Source organism: Ursus americanus, chromosome 3 (genome assembly GCF_024610735.1).
Source record: "Ursus americanus isolate L20-20 chromosome 3, mUrsAme1.1.p, whole genome shotgun sequence".
In the NCBI taxonomy this organism is placed as follows: Eukaryota; Metazoa; Chordata; class Mammalia; order Carnivora; family Ursidae; genus Ursus; species Ursus americanus.
In genome coordinates, this window is record NC_142129.1 from 92,067,789 (window position 1) to 92,085,577 (window position 17,789).

The following is a 17,789-nucleotide window of genomic DNA, read 5'->3' on the forward strand; positions in this document are numbered from 1 at the left end:
TTCTGACAGGTGTGAGGTGACATCATTGTGGGTTTGATTTATTTCTCTGATTATGGGTGATGTTGAGCATTTTTCATGTGCCTGCCAGCTATCCATATATCTGTTCATGTTTCCTGCCCATTTTGATTGGATTGCCTGGGATTTTTTGGCATTGATTTGTATATGTTCTTTATATATTTTGAATACTAATCTTTTATCAGATATGTCATTTGCAAATATCTTCTCCCATTCAGTAGGTTGTCTTTTAGTTTTGTGATTGTTTCCTTTGCTATACAGAAGCTTTTTATTTTGATGTAGTCCCAATAGTTTGTTTTGCTTTTGTTTCCCTTGCATCAGGAAACACATCTAGAAAAATGTTGGTACAGTTGATGTCAGAGAAATTACTGTTTGTGCTCCCTCGTAGGATTTTTATAGTTTCAGGTCTCATGTTTAGTCCCCTAATCCATTTTGAATTTTTTGTGTTTGGCATACAAAAGTGGTCAAGTTTCATTCTTTTTCATGTAGCTGTCCAGTTTACCCAACACCATTTGATGAAGAGACTGTCATTTCCCCATTGCATATTCTTGCCTCCTTTGTCAAATATTAACTGACTATATAATTGTGGGTTTATTTTTGGGCTCTCTATTCTGTTCCATTGATCTATGTGTTTATTTTTGTGCTAATACCATACTGTTTTGATTTCTATAGATTGTAGTATATCTTGAAATGTGGCATCATAATACCTCTAGTTTTGTTCTTTTTGAAGATTTGCTTTGGCTATTCAGGATGTTGTGTGGTTCCATACAAATTTTAGGATTGTTTGTTCTAGTTCTGTGAAAAATGCTCTTAGTATTTTGACAGGGATTGCATTACATCTGTAGATTGGGTAGCATGGACATTTTAACAATATTCATTCTCCCAATCCATGAGCATGGAATATCTTTCCACTTGTTGGTGTCATCTTCAATTTCTTTCATCAGTATCTTATAGTTTACAGAGTAGAGGTCTTTCACTTCTTTGGTTAAGTTTATTCCTAGGTGTTTTATTCTTTTTTAGTGCAATTGTAAAGGGAATTATTTTCTTAATTTCTCTTTCTGCTATTTCATTATTAGTGTATAGAAGTGCAGTGGGTTTCCGTATATTGATTTTGTATCCCATAACATTATTGAATGTTTTTATCAGTTTTTATCAGTTCTAGTAGTTTTTCGGTGGAGTCTTTGGGGTTTTCTATAGATAGTATCATGTCATCTGCAAACAGGGAAAATTTTTATTTTTTCCTTACTAATTTGGATGCCTTTTATTTCTTTTTCTTGTCTGATTGCTGTGACTGGGACTTTCAGTACTATGTTGAGTAAAAGTGGAAGTAGACATCCTTATCTTGTTCCTGATTTTAGGGGAGAAGCTCTCAGTTTTTCAAATACTTATTCACATTCTTAATGCCATCTTTTGATGAACATAGTTCATAATTAAACTAAAGTCAAAATTATTATTTTTTCTTCTATGTTTAGTTTTTGTGGGATTCTGTTTAGGATATCTATGCTACCCCCAAAGTCATAAAGATATTATTTTATATTTTCTTCAAGAAGATCTGAGTCTATGATCCACCATGAATTAATTTTTTAGTATGGTGTGAGGTAGGGAATTAAGGATGGGGATAAAGAAAGGGGGATGGTAATCAGAAGGGGGAATGAAGCATGAGAGACTATGGACTCTGAGTAACAAACTGAGGGCTTCAGAGGGGAGGAGGTGGGGTAATGGGATAAGCTGGTGATGGGTAGTAAGGAGGGCACGTATTACATGGTGCACTGGGTGTTACACGCAACTAATGAATCATCGAGCTTTACATCAAAAACCAGGGGTGTACTATATGGTGACTAACATAATATAATAAAAAAATATATTATTAAAAAAAAGAAATTCCTATGGGGCAAAAAAGGATCATTGTCTTTTTTTAATGTCTGGACTTATCTATTTATTACTCTTAGAAAATCTCATTTTTGACTGGATTCAGGTTTAGAGGTAGAAGCTGTCAGAGAGGGCAGCCTCTGAGTCTTGGCAATCTGTTCCTGCCATTTTTCTTTGGCCTCCTTCTTTCTCTTGGCCAAAAGTTTAGCATGTTCTGCAGCCTCTTCCTTATTTTTTCTTAGCGTGCTGTTTCTTTACAGCAATATGCCAATGTTTATGTCGGAGGACATGTGGAGTAACAAGATGCTGAATCTTGGGCATTTTGGTTCTAGGTTCCTTACCTTCTTTATGTAGGGGCTTTCTCACAACACAGTGGTAGACATCATCTTCTTTAGAGAGATGGAAAAGTTTGCAGATTCTGCTAGCACTTTTGGGCCCCAAGCAATAAGGCACAGTAATATCAGTGAGTCCAGAACTATCCTTCTCCCATTTCTTTAACAATGACAAAGTTAAGAACACTGAGATTGGCATCCACAATGCAACCCCAAACTGATTTGTGCTTTCTTTCTCCAGTCCTCCTTGGTCTGTAGCAGGAATACCTCTTAGTCAGCAGCAGGCAACACAGCCATGGGTCAAACACCCTGCTTCATGGGGAAGACTTGTTTGTCATTGCCACCACTGGTTCAGACCACTTAACCCTTCCATTCGTCATACAGAGTATCTGCAACAATTTCTGTGGCCATACGCTTCTCATAAAAGGTACTAAGTTTGCATTCGTCATCCACTTCAATGTATTTCTGGCAGCCAGTAGCTGGGAAAGAGATGTTTAGCTTCATCCTAAAGCAAACTACCACCTCTTAAGCACCATGAAAAATAGCAGGGTCATTTTCTTCATTATGTCGTTATACAGTTGCTTTGGCACTATTTTTTTGAGAATATAGTCCTTTTCCTAGTGAATTGTGGTAATGCCTTTATTGTAAATCAAGTGATAGTGTCTGTATAAGTCTATTTCTGGACTAATCTCTTCTGTTCCATTGGCATATTTGTCCACCTTTGTACCAATATCATTTTATCTAAATTACTGTAGGTTTTACAGTAAATCTTGCAATCTGATAGTGAAAATCTAACTTTTTCCCCTCAAGATTGCCTTGGCTCTGCTGGAAACAACATTTTTCCATAATTTTAGAATTTTAAAATTTAGAAATCTGTAAGTGTACAAAGAACTTTCTGCTGGGATTTTGATTGTTATGGTCTGAATGTATAGATCAATTTTAGCATAGTTGGCTATATTAACAATATTAAGTCTTCCAATCCATGGACATGGTATATCCCCATTGTGATTCCCATGATCCCACATCCTGAGGTTTATTCTTTTTTATAATCTGTTTGTTCTGAGTGTGGGTTGAGACTTAGAACTTACTTCCAACCAATAGAATGTGGCACTGGTGATGGGATGTCACTGCTGTGATTACATTATATTATATAAGATTTCATCTTGCTATTACTATTGCTCTCTTGCTGAACTCAAAGAAGCAAACTACTATCTTGTCAACTGCCTGCAAAAAGGACCACATGGCAAGGAACTGCAGGCAGTCTCTAGAGGCTGAGCACGACTTCTAGCAGACAGCCAACAAAGAAACTCACCCTTCTACAGTCACGAGGACATAAATTCTGCTAACAAATTGAGTGAGTTTGGGAGTGGATTCTTCTCCAATCAAGTCTCCAGATAAGAATGCTGTCCATCAACACCTTTACTGCAACATGGTGAGTCCCTGAGACAGAGATCCTTGCTAAGCTGTGCTTGAACTTCTAATCCACAGAAACTGTGAAATAATAAATATTTTAAGTAAAAAAAAGTGTTAATTTTTTACACAGCAACAATTAACTATTCCATCATTTGCTTATGTCTTCTTTACATTTCTAGCACTGTTCTGTAGTGTTCAGTGTAGAGGTCTTCCATATTTTTCAGTAAATTTGTTTCTAGATATTTTATATTTTTGATGCTGTTATAAATGACATTTTATTTTCTAATTGCTTATTACTATTGTTTATAGCATATAGAAATAATATTTTTACATGACCTTTTTAAAAAAATTCTGTTAAATTCAATTATTGATTATAATAATCCATTTGTAGACTCCTTTGAATTAGCTATCAACCATGTTATCCAAGAATAAAGACTGTTGTGCAATTTCCCAATCTTTGTATATTTTGTTTCTCCTCATTTATTGATCTGAGGAGAACTTCTAATACAGCGTTGAATGTGAGATGTAATATTGGACACGCTTGTTCCATTCCTGAAATCAGGGAGAAAGTATTCAATATTTCACCATTGTCTATATCATTATCTGTAATTTTTATGTATATTCTATAACAAAATTAGAAAGTTCTTTTTTATTCTTTGTTTGCTGAGAGTTTTATGATAACCCGTGTTGAATTTTATGAAATGCTTGCACTCCATTTTCCTGTGCCATGGTTTGGAAAATGACTGGGAGAGAAAGTTGAGTGAGTGTGAAGCTCACCTCATGTGCTTCTCATTTCTTAAGGTCTACAGCCCTGTGTTGGTTGTTGTCCAACACCTGTGAACAGTTGTTTTATTTTTTTACAGCTTATACAGTTTTTGATAGCAGTCCACTCAAGACAGGTGTCTGAAATAGGCCTTCTTACACACAATGCCAAAAGCATAAACAATAGGGAAAATGTGATATATTTTTATGTAAAATATAAGGGTTTATATTTTTAAAAAGAGTATATTAGGGAGTAGGAATGGGAATGGGGAATGGAAGAGAGTGGATAAATAAATGAATGGGTAAAACAAGAGAGGGGCTTTGCTTGGACAACTATGTGAGTGTGCCATGAATTCATCTTTCTGCACCCATGGCCCAACCATGCATAAAGGGCAATCTCTGCTGAAATATAGAAAGATGACTATAAGTGATGAGATGGCCCTAATAATTTAGAAGGATACTAAATCAGCATTCGACTTGCTTCACAAAGTGGCTTCTGAGGGTTAGCAAGGAATGGTCTCAAAAAGCAAGTTTGGTTGAATCTTTCTCTAGCTCTTCAAATAAGTAAATAAATAAAGATAAGAGAGATGGGGAAATAAACAATAGAGGAGATAGAATATCGGTCAACTCCCAAATCAGCATCTTGGAGGTAGAAGAATGATGGTACCATTTCCTTTTTGGTATAAGCCCTAAAGCTTTGCTTACGGGGATACTTGGTGAGGGAGACGCAAAGTACCTCCTTTCTTTGCTTAGATGGGTTTGGTTTCATTAAGCAAAACCAAGATGGTCCATAAAATAAGCCTTGTCTTCCCCCCCCCCCCCAATCCCGTGTCATCTGACACATAATTAGTGTCATTTTCTTTCAGAATCTAATATAAGGTCAAAAGCCCATCTCAGTTTTCAATTTCATTTTGTTTTTAACCTTTCTTATATCTTCCGGGGTATTTTGGGGAGACATTAAGGGAGAATACACTGGAAGCTACTTGTCAGTTGCCCTATTCTAACAGATGCCTCATTGAAATCATTTATTATGTTTCAAAGGATTTAAGTTTTGACATTGTTCCAAACTCTTGAGTCATATTTCCTTCCAAGCCTCATAGCATAGAATCATTTTTACATTTTCCTTTAAAATTTCTCTGAAATTTAAAGAATAATAAAGCAAACTTTTAAAAGTGATGGGATTTGAGTCACTAAATAATAAATAATATGAAATATGTAAAAATAGCTCTAATAAAAATATAAAGAAAACTAAATAAGAACATGAGGCCTGAATACAGACTTGTCTAAATAAATTAACCTTGTTTCTAAAGGCTAAAAGTTTGATGGTCTGTAAATTAGTATTTATGATCTGAGTGATACCATTCTAATTAAAATTGTGATATTTGAAAATGCTATTCCAAAATTTATGCGAATTAGCACAATAGAATTTCCTATATCTTTTTTTTAAAAGAACGAAATGGGAGAGGAAGAACTTATCTTACCAAATTTGAAATAATCAAAATTTGTAATAAAAATACTGGCTCACCAGATTATAATGGCCCATGGATAGGCCTTAAAATACGTAAGGATTTTGTATATAAACAAAGTGCTATTACAAATTAGTGGGGACAGAAAAAAGAAATTCAATAAATGACGTTAAGAAGTTACTTAATGCTTTAAAAAAGAAAAAAGAAAGAAACTTCGCCTCACACCTTATACAAAAAATGAATCCCGGTTGATTAAATAAACAAATGTTAAAAAACATACTATCAAAGAGAAAACATATTTTAATAAAAAATAACATTTCTAAAATTTTATTTTTTTTTAAAGATTTTATTTATTTATGTGCCAGAGAGACAGCCAGCGAGAGAGGGAACACAAGCAGGGGGAGTGGGAGAGGAAGAAGCAGGCTCCCAGCGGAAGAGCCTGATGTGGGGCTCAATCCCATAACACCAGGATCACGCCCTGAGCGGAAGGCAGACACTTTAACGACTGCGCTACCCAGGTGCCCCAACATTTCTAAAATTTAATAGAAAGGATACACGGTCTATAAATTAGTGTTAAACAGGGATAATATTTGCAATGTGGATGACAGATTAAAGGTTAATCTCCATATTACAAAAGTAGCTTTTTATACTGATAATGAATAGAAAAAAATCAAATTAAAAATGGATAAAGATATGAATAGACATTTCATAGAAGAGTAAAACCCAAACAATAAATACATCTAATAAATATATGAAAATATTCTCCACCCCCTCAGCAGAAATGACAAATTTAGGTAACAGCCAGATATCATTTCTTTTCTTTTTTTTTTTTTTTTTAAGGATTTTATTTATTTATTCGACAGAGAGACAGCCAGCGAGAGAGGGAACACAAGCAGGGGGAGTGGGAGAGGAAGAAGCAGGCTCATAGCAGAGGAGCCTGGTGTGGGGCTCGATCCCAGAACGCCGGGATCACGCCCTGAGCTGAAGGCAGACGCTTAACTGCTGCGCCACCCAGGCGCCCCAAGATATCATTTCTTACCATCAGACTGGTAAAAATCAATGGTCATAACACCTACTCATTTCATCCATTACAGTTGGAAACGTACACTGTTTCAGCACATTTTAAAAAGCAATTTATCAACATCCCTTAAAACTGAAAATAGACACATTCTTGATTCAGCATTTGACTGCTGGGAATCTACCCATAGAAATGTAAACATAAGTGTGGAAGACAATGGGAGACAAAGATGCTGATTACAGATCTGTTTATAAGGATAAAAATCTTGGAAGTAGTATGAACTAATGAAGGGAAGGGTTGAATAAACTTTGGAATACCAGTAAAGAAGAATGTTATGTAACCAGTAAAAGAATAAGTTAGAGCTTTATTAGCTTACTGGGAGGAGCTGGATGGGGGTGGGAACGGGCAGATAATTCTCTCTCCAAACTGGAAGGCACTAGAAAGTTGCCAATCAAAAAAGTAGAGCAAAGGGGGTCAGAAATCTATTCCATAGTAAATTGTTTATGTATTTATCATGCCTTGAGACTAGGGTGGGAATTTAGAGCAAGGGAGAAAACAAAAAGGAAAAGATGATTTCCATTTCAAATACACTGATGAATCTTAACTCAAAACAGGGTTTGGGTGGGAAACTCCAGCAGGAACTGAGGCGTGGAAGCAGAAACTCATTGTGTGTTGTAAACATGTTCGTTCCTGTGGGGACGAAGCTGGACATGGCTGGGAATCTGCTGCTCAAGAGGGGGTGTTGTGGGGTAAAGCACAGGTGTGAAATGCAGAGAAATCAAGGTGTTGATATTTTGTATTTTATTTACATGGCTTTGAGCTGAGCCTGGGCTTCATAACTTCACAGGCCAACAGAGCATCGGGTATCAGGTATCTTGACAATATAGAGATGCTTTTGTTTTGGGGTCTCAAGAAAGAGCATTCTTAAATGCTTCCCACCCCTCCTCTTACCACACCAGAAAGCCTGAGCCATTGCCACAAAGAGGGTCATTTAATCCATTCAGCTCCCGGCCTCCCTGCTGACTGCCATCACCCACAACACTTGGGCTCAGATACAAACGTGACTAGTAATTAAAATATCTTTTTCAGGCAAGGGTCTCCATGTCATTGTTGTTGTTGTTCCGGCATTTGTGTATTTATTTAAGCTGTAATAGCGGCATAAAATAAGGAGGATCTGGGTCTGTGGAATGGATCGATGTCTCTTATGCTCTGTAACGAGGTTAACCCTAAAGGATTGCTATAAAGACAAAATGAAATCATTCACCTGAAATCCTGTGTAAATATTAAAGAATAAGCAAATAGAACATGTTGGTATTAAATATTATCAGTTTTAACCTTAAAGAAATATTAGGTCAGAGAGAGAAAAAAAAATCAAAGAATGATCTTTTTTTTTTTTTTTAAAGATTTTATGTATTTATTTGACAGAGATAGAGACAGCCAGCGAGAGAGGGAACATAAGCAGGGGGAGTGGGAGAGGAAGAAGCAGACTCCCAGCGGAGGAGCCTGATGTGGGGCTCGATCCCAGAACGCCAGGATCACTCCCTGAGCCGAAGGCAGACGCTTAACCGCTGTGCCACCCAGGCGCCCCTGAATCGATCTTTTAAACACTCAAATAATTACAAGTTTTGGGAGATTTCCAACTGAACCTATTCATTTAGTATATTTTGGATAAATAATGACCCTGAGTTCTGAGTGAGCAGAAGAGACTTAGAGAACACTATGCTTATGTGTATATTACACTTGTGGAAGTAAATATTTGCTCATTTAATCCCCCGAGGTGGGAGTTGCCTTCTTACCCCCACATTCCAAAGCAAAGGGCTGGTCATCTAAGCATAACCTGGGAAGGGACGTGGCCAATAACTAATTTTGTGGCCCTTAGCTCAATACTATTCTGATGTTTATAAAAATTTGAGGTTAATATTTCTTCCTCTGCCTGCCTCTCTCTCTCTGACAAATAAAAATCTTTTAAAAAAGAAAAAAAAGTTTAAGGTTGGAAATTTCAGAGTGGATTTCCGTACAGAGAGTTCTTAGGGGTGCTGTCATTTCTGCCCTCTCCATGGAGAGAGGTGCTTCCCCTAACCTCAAACCTGGTGAGAAAAGCTACAAGAAATCCCCTGGAGAGAATGCTGGGTTGCATGTAGCAGTACAGGACAGTGGAAAGAGGTGGCTGGAAAATAACTAAGCCCCATCTACCAAAAGCACAATTTTCCTGTAACCAGATGCAGGCCAGGTGTACGTGAGGGGAAGAGCCAGCCTGGCACCTTTTTAAAGGACTGACTCCCTCTCAGGAGAGTGATGGGACTTCAAAAGAGAAGGTCTGAATGGGTGTGGGCATGGAGAGCCCAGAGCCCAAGCACAGGTGCAGCAGGCCACGGCCATGTCAGTGACGAGTGTTCTTGGAAGCTGCCACGTGTCACCTCCGAGAGAAAAGAGCCTCTTTAAACATGTAGCATGGCCAGATGCCAACACCAAGCTGGTGTCACTTAAAGACAGCTGAGACATCACAAGGGATCTCAGGTAGGAAGGGCAGCAGGGCCCATAAAGGATTAGATTCAGGGGCTAAAGAGGGACAGGTAATCCAGGGTCTCGGGCAGGCCTCTCCCTTTCCCCACTGCCCTGCCCTCTTCGTCCCTTGCCTCCTCTCTCTACCTTCTAGGGCACTTTTAAATATATTTGAACCTCTGCTTCATCTTTCCTTCTTTCCAGTTTCTGCTATGAATGGTGCAAAGACTCAAACACGGCTCTGGCTTACAGGTTTCCTTACCTCTAGAGGGAACCCCAAACAGATAGCACAAATAAGGTCCCAATTCCAAATCCCTGGAAGAGAGACTTTGATCAGCCCAGCTAGAGTCAGATTTCTACCCTTAGCTCTCTCAACTAGGGTCAGGGCTGTAGGGTCATACTGTACAAATATGGCTGCCAAGGGGCACCCATCTGGATGTAGGAGCATTCTCAGGCCAAGGGGCATGGCCTGAGAAGATATCCCAATAGTTGTCTATTAAATATACACTCCAACACTCTGACTACGTAAATGCCAGCGATGCGGTTCATGTAGAAAATACTGAAAAAGGAAATAAAAATTCAAAGAGAACAACAACAACAAAAAGATCACACTTATCAAATAGGTCATTCAACATACATGAACTAGACTCCTAATTAAAAGGCAAAAGCTCTTAGATGAATTTATAGAGAAAGAGGATAAAATCTAACTCTATGCTGTTTACAGATGTCCTTAATGGCTTAAAATATGTAAAGTATATAAAACTGTGATTTCAAATGATGTTAACAAAATTAGTCACTTTGGAAGTTTCTAGAGCACCTCTCATTATTCTGAATAACTGGTAAATTAAGGATCAATCATTAATCCTCTCTTGGGGGCACACCTCATATTTCAGAGTACATTTGTAGTAGAATTCCAGCTAGTAAAAGCAGAAGGATTGATAGGATTAGATAATCATTTTGCAGCCCCTCATGAGAAAGTGGCCTTAGGTGACCATCAAACTACAAGCTAAAACCCTTAGGCGAAGGTGGGAAGGAAACTCTGTAATGGCTGGACCAGGCTGACCACCTGAAAAGCACAGACTCAGCCCTGTCATCTAATGTCACTCACAACGGGATACCTCTGATGTATTCTTAGCCAAAAAAATTGAACCAGCATCCAGTCCAACCTCTTCATCCACTTATGGGCTTAAAGGAAATACAGGGGGTAGAGGAACATGTTAAGTGACACCACACAGAAGCAACCACCCAAATCTAGAATGTAGGAATGGCAACAAGAGAAATGACCTGGTTACTTAACAAGCACATGACATTAAAAAAAAAAAAAAAAGTGGGGAGAGGGGCAGAGTGTGAGAGATAAAAAGAAGCCTTAGGGACTCATCAGTCAAATGCATTATATAGAACTTATTTGGGTCCAGATTTAAGTAAACTAATCATATGATGTTATTTTTCGGACAATCAGGGGAATGTAAACCCAAACTGAGCCTTAGATGATTAGAGGAAGAATTGCTCATTTTGTCAAATGAATCCTTGTACATGGTTGTCTTTTTAAAAATCTTAAAAGGACACAAAGCATTTATGGTCAAAATGATATGAAATACAAGATTTGCTTTAACATACTCTAGATATCCTTCCAAAAAAGTGTGCAGGTAAAAGATAAAACAAGACTTTAAAATATTGGTAAGTGTTTAACCTAATCGATTATGATTTATGTGTCTAGTCTCTCTGCTTTTGAATGTTTTGAAAATCTCTAAAATACTTCCCAAATTTATAAGGCATCATGTAAGCAAAAGAAAACATTAACTGTAATAAATTCATTTGTTTAATTTTCCTTCTGGTAGGGGAAGTACCTTAAATCCCCGAACAGTTTTAGATTTCTTGGCTTCTCCTTCTGGATGCCTTGACTTCTCACCCAATGTACATATAAGACGCCTTAGCTTTAAACCACCCTCTGAACACCCAACCGGACCATCCACAGTCACATCCTTAAAATTGGCTCAAGGATGAAGTTAGCTGGAAAATTAAGGACTAAGTCCAACAACAAAGAAAGCATTTCTCTGTTCATGGCAATGGCTTCAATGACTGTGAATTTTTCCATTTCTGGAAATGACATCAGTAAGGGCACTAGAGCCAAGTAGCTAGCTAAAAGCAGAGTTTCTGGATCCAGAGAGACTGTTGTCTCTTGCTCTGGCCCTGTCACGGACAAATAAGTTCCCGAACTTTCTGAGTCACTGCGTAAAGGGCAGAGAATCATAGTGGTTAATGTACAGGGTGATTGTGAAAGCACATTTCACTTAGATACTGACCCAGAGAGAAAGAGAGCAATGCATTAGGACACATGCCAATATAAGCAATACAATATTTATTTTATATTATTCGTATAGTATTTACTAATTTATAGTGTTTCTGGATTCATTTTTTCTACTGCTTCCAAACTCATCTCTTCCTTTGTGATCAAATTATTTTTCTGTTTGGAAGTCAAGTTTCTAAATAAAGCTAATTTCTTGGTAACAGGAAACTACCACCTTAAACCAATTCATCTTCCAATACTTCTGACTCAAGGAAACAATGGAAGCACACTTATTAATTAATTTAAAATCAAACTTTTATTTTGGATAATTCTAGATTTTCAGAAAAGTTGCAAAGGTAATACAAGAAGTTCCCACATACCTCTCAGCGACTTGTGTTGTTAAAACGTGAGTGTGAGTTATTTGTTAAACAATAGTTACTGGACTATTTTGAGAGAAAAAAAGTTGAATCCCAAATTGAAGGTAATAAAACTCTTCTCTTCATGAATTTAATTCATTTTCTCCTCCCTAGACTGTTATCTGGAACACAGCCTGACCCCCAATGAGTAGGCAGTAAATTTATGCATGCTTGAAGACATTGTCGAAATGATCAATAGCTTTTTGTAATTCTTCACTGTGGCATGTTTCTTTAGTGACAGAAAAGGTTTCTTGCTTCTGGTTCAGAAAAAACGGCAGATGCAGGAAAGCTAAGACCTCAGGGATGATGAATAAAGGACAAGTATATAATTTAGGGCAGTGGTTCTCAAAGTGGCCTAGGGACCCCTAAGGTGAGGTTAAAACTTCTCTCATAATACAATTTGTGAGATTGCTGGTGAGTTTAATGAATGTGGTTTTTTTTTCTATTGTAGAATAAAATGTATTCACATTTAGAAGATTTGCAAACCTCAGTGAAGCAGGAGTTTGAATAAAATCATGCACACAGAATGCAGGCCAGTTGGAAGATAGACCAAGTATACTTCACTGTTACAGGCTATAGGAACCAAGTTCATCATCGCGGTTCGAGATTCCACACTGCAACCAATCTTCAAGAAATCAACACTTGAATTTAGGGAAGGTATCATAGTATCTATAATTATCTGCAAAGGCTACTAGAATATTCCTCCCTTTTCCAACTGTGTGAGGCTGAATTTTCTTCATATACCTCAACCAAAACAACACGTCACAATGGATTGAATACAGAAACAGGAATGAGAATCCTGCTGGTTTCCACTAAGCCAGACATTAAAGAGATGTGCAAAAATGTAAAGCAATGCCACACTTTTCCACAAATACGTTTCTTTCGGAAAACATTTTTTAACAAAAATACATAATTTATCATAATATTTAGTGGAATGATTATTGGTATTTTTTTTTTAAGATTTTATTTATTTATTTAACACAGATAGAGACAGCCAGCGAGAGAGGGAACACAAGCAGGGGGAATGGGAGAGGAAGAAGCAGGCTCATAGCGGAGGAGCCTGATGCGGGGCTTGATCCCATAACGCTGGGATCACGCCCTGAGCCGAAGGCAGACGCTTAACCGCTGTGCCACCCAGGTGCCCCGATTATTGGTATTTCTAAATGAATTATTAAATGAGCATTTAATTTTTTATTTTAATCTTAAAGTACAGTAAAATACATTTATTTAAATTTACTTAAGTACAGTAACTATTAGTAATATAATCCACCTAAATAAAATTCTTTGGAGTTATCAATAAATTTTGCAAGTGAAAAAGCTTCCTGAAACCAAAAAGTTTGAGAACCACTTAAGCGTGTCTAAAGCGGAGAAAGGCTGACCACCAGGACAATGAAGACATGAGCAACACGGCAGCCCTGGGAAGCTAGTGACCTAATAAGACTATGTGTTTGGGTTTCATGCCCATATGGAGTTTCTGTTCCTTGTTCCCACATATAAAGGAGTTGGATGGGAGATCCTTGCATGAAGCTAAGACTTTCGAAGATCTACAATCTTGGAGAAAGGAGAATAATCAACTCTTCATAGGATTGTGAGATGACAAGGAAGTTCTTTCTTGCCATGAATTTGACATGGAAAAACAAATGCTTATGGGAAATTGAATCCCTGGGCCTGTACCTGAATTACAGTCCTGGTCGTCAAGAGGTGCAAAAGTCATAAGCAAGGCATTCATGTAAATAAGAATGGGTTCAGAGTGGTTGATACTTATGGGGCACCGAGCAGAAGCAAATGCAGAAGCTCTTCGGTGAAGTTCTTTAGGAACTCAGTCTTCATGAGATCCACAATGGCCTTGGGCAAACCACAGTTTGGTAAATTGGATGTTTAAAGAAGATTCCCCTTCTTTTTCTAACAACTGTGGTGGGAAGGGAATTTCCTTAACTTGGTAGAGAGTTTTAAAAAAACAAACACCTACAACAAGTACACATAGATATGTGACCTTAGAAGCAATTTAGGTAAAGGGCAAGGGTACCTGGTATCTCTGCTGCTTCTTCATTGAATTCGTGTCCCGGGCAATGCACAAGGACCAACTAAAATAAAGGAGGAAAGAAACGAAGTTGCCTTTTCTCACAGACAAATTATTTGAAATAATAAGGCAGTTCATCAATGTTCTAGATCTATAAGCAAAAACAGCTATATGCTTATATGTCAGTGACAAATAATGACAAATGCAAATAAAAATATAATTAATACGGCAACAAAAAGTATAAGGTGACTAGGAACAAGAGAAAATTTTGAAAAAAATTAAAAAAAAAACCCTAAATAAATGGTGAGCCATATCATGTTTTATTTTCAGAGAGGGAAAGACTCAATGGAAATTCTCCCAAAATAAACATGTAAATTTAACGTAATTCCAAATAATGTTCTAACATGATTTTTCACTTTACAAGTTGATGTTGAAATTCATGTAAATATTATATGGTCAAATATTTTTAGGACAATTTTGAACAAGAGTAAAAATAAAGAGGGACACATCTCATTAGCTATGAGAACTTATTATAAAGAAATGGTAAATTAAGACGGTGCTGTATCTGTTGATAGACCAATAGGCTAATGGAATAAGATAAAAAGACCAGAAAAACCCCATATATGCATGTTTGAGAAGTATATGCAGGAGGTGGGGTTAAACCAGCAAGGAAAAAAATCAATTAACCTATAAAATATTGGGCTTTCCACTAAAATAAAAATAAAATTAGATTCTTCCTCATTCCATAAGCAAATCTAAATGGAGTAAAATAATAAAACTTTAAAAATAAAGTGTAGGAGAATATTTTAATGATATTGGAAAGATTTATTAATGAGGTCCAAAGAGCAAAAATACAAAGAAAAGATTGGAACATTTTTACCATGTACCAAATAATCCCCAAAACTCAGGGTTTAGAAGACAAAGGTATATTTTTGGGTCATGCTACACTTCCCTCAAGACTTGGCAGAGAAAAGATACGGATGCAGTGAAGAGAAGGGCCATAGGCACCCCAAAATTCATAGCAGCATTGTCCACAATAGCTAAATTGTGGAAGGAGTCGAGATGCCCTTCAACAGATGACTGGATTAAGAAGGTGTGGTCCATATATACAATGGAATATTAGCCATCAAAAAGAACGATTTCACAACATTTGCTGCAACATGGACTGGACTGGTGGAGATAATGCTAAGTGAAATAAGTCAAGCAGAGAAAGACAATTATCATATGGTTTCACTCATTTATGGAACATAAAGAATAGCAGGGAGACCATTAGGAGAAAGAAGGGAAGAATGAACCACAAGAGGCTATGGACTCTAGGAAACAAACTGAGGGCTTCAGAGGGGAGGGGGTGGGGGATTTGGATAGGCCGGTGATGGGTATTAAGGAGGGCACATATTGCATGGAGCACTGGGTGTTATACGCAAATAATGAATCATGGAACATTACATCAAAAACTAAGGATGTACTGTATGGTGACTCACATAACATAATAAAAAATTTAAAAAATAAAAAATAAATAAAATATTTTAAACAAATTATAAAAATAATATAACACACTACTATAGCCTCCCATTAAATAATAAAGTATTACATATTAAAAAAAAAGACTTGGCAGAGAGCTCTGGTTCATGTGAAACTTAGAGTCCTGGTTGCCAGGATAGCCACGACTTTGAAGTGTCAATGGCTAGAGAGTGGCAGTGAGTGTCAGTTCTGCACGGTCCAAGCAAACAGTCCATTTGCACTGACCGTGGGTGCCACAGTGCCCATAGAGTGTATGAAGACACAGAAATTCTGGTTTGGGTCTTTGAAATTTACGGTAATCAGAGCCGTCTCTGCCAACCACAGCACATCAACGACTAATATGCTTTAAAAATTATTGTGAATATATCCAAGTAAGTGTAAGATTATTCTTTCTCCACACTTTATTTCATTTGACCAGGACACAGAACTTTATACTAACAGTTTCAGAGTATCTTCGATCAAAGTTTTAGTTTAATTCTCTTCTGAGATTTTGGGCAAGCGATTTTCATCTCCAGACTTTACTTTTTCATCTGTAAGCTGAGAAGTTTGGAGGCTCGCTTAGGGCATTCCTTCTAGGTTGTTGAAATCCCTAACTCCCTATTTCTTAAGCACAGTGTTACAGATTAATTTTAGAATTCCGAGCTGTGGATTCACTGGCTCTCGAGCCTGGCAGCCTGATTTATCTTAAATTCATTTTCTCTCTTGTCATTCATCAATGAAAATGGTTTTGATTAGCTTAACTTTTCTTCTAGCCAGGCAGTGATATCATTCTTTTGAAGGCTATAATTAGTTAATGGAAGAAACCACCAAATGAAACCATTGGCTAATTATTGAGTGGAAAACTTGGTTTATGCAGTTTTGGCCTACTGATGAGTTCACAAGAGCTGTAAGAGGGATTGCCAGCCAAGAACCCTCCGAGCTAATTTAGCCATCCTGTAAGTACCACACAAAAGCCCAAACAGAGTTTTGTCAGAGATTGCCAATTTTTCTTTTATTTCCAAGTTGAAGGGTTAATGAGGAGGTGGGAATGGACGCGGATGGGAAAGAATCCTCTCTCTGAACCTAAGAGGCAACCATTCAAGGAAACCAAAGTGTAGGCTTTAGCAGAGGTAATGGGAGTGATTCATGGGACCAAGAATGAAATCACCGCTGAGGCCATCTCTATATCGTTTAAATCTCTTAAGGTCACTTGCAGCTCTTGTTAAGGTGTAGTTAGCAATGTATAAATTGTGTCTTGGAACAACCCATCTCTTCAGAATCCGCTTTCAATATCAGGATTGTTTGGAGAAGAAGAAGGGGCCCATGCTGATAGATTCTGACCCTTAACTCTTTTATTACTATTCCTGAAAAATATTGCCATCTCTGTGTAAGATGCCTTCAATCTTGTACCTCATTTGCAAGGAGGTGCAAGAAGACTCATCATTAGAGAATGACACATTTTCATTATTTCCCCCTGTTTTTTTTTAAAAAAGCACAGATGGAAGAAAGTGCGCATTTTAATATAAAATATATACCAAACCTCTAGACCTCCCAGCCAGGAAACCCAAGGCGTGATTACACTTGTGTGTTAATGAAGCCTTTATTAGGCATAAAATTCCCAGCAGTTGCAGGACAGGAACAGCAGCCTTCCTCTTCAGGGGGTGAATCAGGTCCATATGGTGGCCGGAGAAAAAGACTTATTCCAGGAGAAAGCCAAGGGGTATGAGTTATTAACATGCCCCCCACTTGTCTTGCTTGGCTGGTGTCAGCATCCTCTTAGATCTCTGGGCTCGATTGGAATTACCTGAAGCAGGCATCACATGGGAAAGCCGAGCAGCCTCTGGAGAGATCTCAGGTGGTAGGGGCAAAAACCACCCTTAAATAGGTCTTTTGCTCCAAGGGTAGGCTGACTGGAATCAAAGGCAGCTTTGCTTTTTCCTATGTTAAAAAGACAAGAGTCTGAGTAATAATTTTTAATAGACTTTATTTTTCTTAGAGCACTTTCAGGCTCACAGCAAAACTGAGTGGAAGGTACAGAGATTTCCCATAGACCCCCTGCCCCACATATACGTAGCCTCTCCCGTTATCAACATACCCAAGCAGACCGTGCATTTGTTACAATGGATGGAACTACGTGGGCGCATCATTATCGCTCAGAGTCTGTAGTCAATGTTAGGGTTCACTTTTGG

General features: G+C 37.7%; 1 pseudogene; it reads right to left on the bottom strand.

Moving 5' to 3' along the window:
• Window positions 1-1,970: 1,970 nt before the first annotated feature.
• Window positions 1,971-2,720, bottom strand: LOC123789623 (small ribosomal subunit protein eS6 pseudogene; annotated as a pseudogene).
• Between the last annotated feature and the right edge of the window lie 15,069 nt (window positions 2,721-17,789).